Source organism: Carlito syrichta, unplaced genomic scaffold, assembly GCF_000164805.1.
Source record: "Carlito syrichta isolate Samal-C Ts95f unplaced genomic scaffold, Tarsius_syrichta-2.0.1 Scaffold303385, whole genome shotgun sequence".
Classification (NCBI taxonomy): domain Eukaryota; kingdom Metazoa; phylum Chordata; class Mammalia; order Primates; family Tarsiidae; genus Carlito; species Carlito syrichta.
In genome coordinates, this window is record NW_007247481.1 from 20778 (window position 1) to 24267 (window position 3490).

The window sequence follows — 3490 nt, forward strand, 5'->3', positions numbered from 1 at the left end:
GAACTGGTTAGCTGCTTTCAGCCAATGCAATTAGATTACCATGAAAAGGGGGAAAGGAGCCCGTAAAATTAAAATAAAACTACCTCCACCCCAAAGAAATTAAATAAAGAAAAACACCCACCCCTCCCCTGCAGCTAACCCTGACAACTACCTTCATTCACAGTGCTTCATACTTAAACCATGATGGGCTAATGAACAAACGCTTCGTGACAATCCAGATGATCCTGCTAGCCTCTGCTCAGGCTTACGACAGCGAATCAGGACAAGACAGAGATTTGCCAATGTGCATTTAATCACCAAAGGATGGAAGATGTCTGGGCTTTTATTCTGAATGTTTCTGTGTCCATTAAATGCAAACAAAAAAAGGAAGAAGTCTTGGCAGAATAGAAGTGACGTGCACTTGATGATTAGATGCATTTAAATATCATTCATGGCCTATAGCCTAGGCCATGCTCTAGCTGTTTCTATGGCTTGGGCCTTGTTGGTTTTCCATTGTTCTGTGACGTCATTTGCTAGCGGGTCATTGGGTTGGGGGCCCTTCACAAAGCCTGGTCGAGAGCAGGACTGTGCGGATCTGCAGTGCCGGAGACCGCTTATCTTTCAAAATATCTAAACATATTCTTCCCAACTTGTCTACATTAGGATGATAGATTTTGGTCATGAAACGTACTTGAGGGGCTGCCATTGGGTATTCTTCTGGAAGGAATCGTTCAAGTTTAAAAGTCCCTCCCTCGAAGGGGGAATCCCAGGGGCCAGCCATGACCACATGAAAATAACGGGCGTTGCTGTCATCTGGTTCTGCTTTAACGCCAGGAATCGGTGCCGCCAGCAAACGCTGGGTCTCCTTGATGATCCTGTGGGGCAGCCCGGCCGTCTTGTCAGGTCCCGACTTCGGCCTCGGCTCGCCTCACACACGAGGGGAAGTCCTGGGCACCACCAGCACTGCTACATGTAGGAAGATACTGAGGCACTGCTGTGCAGAACCACAGTTAAGTTACTGAATGTATCCTGTTAGGCAAATGTATCTATGAGTTAGAGATTTACACTTAGTTTGTAAACAGAACCAGTAGAGACCATTGATTGTTGAGCACTGCAATTGAATAGATTGTTGATGTTTCTTTGTGAAGGAGGGTCAAGATCACATACTAATTCAAGTAGAAACGCAGTTGTAAAAATAATAACTTCCTTTAGTCACAATATGAAATGTTCTTCACTGGACTTTTGGATAGTGGGATTGAAACTTTGCTAAACTTACTAATTTGTGTATTTTGTCAGAAACAAAGATTATAGGAAGCATTTTTTTCTTTGAATGTTCTGCTTATTGTTCCTTCCCCTCCCCGTACCCTGTGTATTCATCAGAATCTTGATCCACTCAGTTTGGAAAGTTGTGTATCGACCTTCCTGGAACAATTATTTAGCATTTTAGATATAATGAAAAAATTTGTGAAGAATGACCATATTCACAACAAGAACCAAACATTTTATATGCTTATCAGGGCATTTGCTTCAGCAGATTTTAAATTTGTCAACCACACTTTGGAATTTTGATTATAGATTATTGATTTATTTCCAGTTTATCCCTTCAAAAATATCAGCAGAAAACCCAGCCAGGTTTCCTCTGCTGTTGTCCAGATTGGATTTCTCTTGTTGTCACATCCAGATTTTGCCTTCTTCTTTTATGCCATATCATTCTTGTGACAGATGTTTGACCAGGAATATTGCTTTCATACTTTGTGTTCTTTTTACTATTTACTACTTTTTCTCTAATTTGAAAATATTTAATGCTCACATTAAGAAGCAATTCTAATGTATTATGTTCTAATGAGAGGGTTTTTTTTTTTGCATATTCTGTGCAAAGTATCTGCCACTAATTCTCTATTAACATGGGAATGGTTTTTTTTCTATCTGACTGAAGTCCTCCAAATAGACACTCTGTGCCATGCTGGCTCCTGGGTGTAGCCTCTTCATCCCTGCCCATGTGTGGGCATGGGAAGGGAGTGGTGAGAAAAAGACTTGGTTTTGCTACTTCCCAAGGTAGATCTTGCCGTTGCTAAAAAGCTTACATTATTGGAAACTTTAGCATTATACTGATCTCAGATCTATCTTCCAACACTTTTAAAATATATTTTTTCCTTTTTTAAAGATGTGCCAGGATTAGGTACATAAGTGGTCTTTACACGTGAAGTTTGGGCCTCCCATTGATCCTCACTTCACCTGATTTGGGATCAGGTACCCATATTGATGCTATGTACCCCCTTCCCCAACAGTGTTCTGCTACCACCAATCCCTTTCTTGTAGTATTATGATAAATGATCAAGATTCACTTATGAGTAAGAACATGTGGCACTCAACTCTTTGTTTCTGTGATAGATCACTGAGTACCATTGACTCTAGACCTATCCAAGTTGTTGTGAAGCCCATAATTTTGTCCTTCTTTATGGCTGTATAATATTCAATCATGTATATGTAACACATTTAAAAAAATCCAGTCCACTTTGATGGGCAGCATGGCTGGTTCCATGTTTTTGCTATTGTGAATAGTGCTGCAATAAACATGTGTGTGCAGGTATCTTTCTTTTTAATATAGATGATTTGTGTACCTTTGGGTATATTTCCAGAATGGGATTGCTGGATCATATGGAATATCAACTGTTGGATTTTTTATAAATCACCACACTGTTTTCCACAGAGGTCGTACTAATTCATATTTCTACCAACAGTGTGGAAGTGTTCCCTTTTCTCTGCATTCTCTCCAGCATCTGTTGTTTTTTGAGTTATTAATGATGGACGTCTTGACTGGAGTTAGGTGGTATCTCAGTGTGGTTTGGATTTGCATTTCTTTGATAATTAGAGAGGCTGAGCTTTTTTTCATATATCTGTTGGCTGCTTGTATGTCTTCTTTTGAGAAGTGTCTATTCATATCTCTTGCCCACTTTTTAATAGAGTTGTGTGATTTTTTCCTTTGGACGTTTGAGTTCCTTGTAGATCATGGATGATAGGTCTTTGCAAGATACACAGTTACCAATGACTTTTCCCATTCTGTTGGCTGTCTCACCACTCTGTTGATGGTTTCTTTTGCTTTGCAGAAGGTTTTCATTTTGGTGAATTCCCACTTGTTTATTTTGTCTCTTATGGCATGGGTATTTGGGGTTTTGATCAGAAATTGGTTGCCAGTTCCAGTTTCTGTAAGGGTGTCTCCTGAATTTTCTAAGTTTCTTATTAGTTTGAGGTTTTACATTTATGTCTTTGATCCATTTAGAGTTGATTTTTGTGTATGGTGATAGGTAGGGGTCTTGTTTTAATCTTCTGCATGTGGTCAATCAGTTTTCCCAGCACTGTTTACTGGATAGGTTCTCCACTCCCCAATGGCTGTTGGTGGAGGCTTTGTTGAAGATGAGTTGGTTGCAAAATTAAGATTTTGCTTCTGTAATCTCAATTCTGTTCCATTGGTCTATATGCGCGTTCTTTTACCAATATCAAGCTGTTTTGA

The 3490-nt window shown here is 39.7% G+C and overlaps 1 pseudogene; it reads right to left on the reverse strand.

Moving 5' to 3' along the window:
- Positions 1 to 435: 435 nt before the first annotated feature.
- The window catches only part of LOC103260898, a 72557-nt pseudogene continuing 69502 nt past the window's right edge, over positions 436 to 3490 (reverse strand).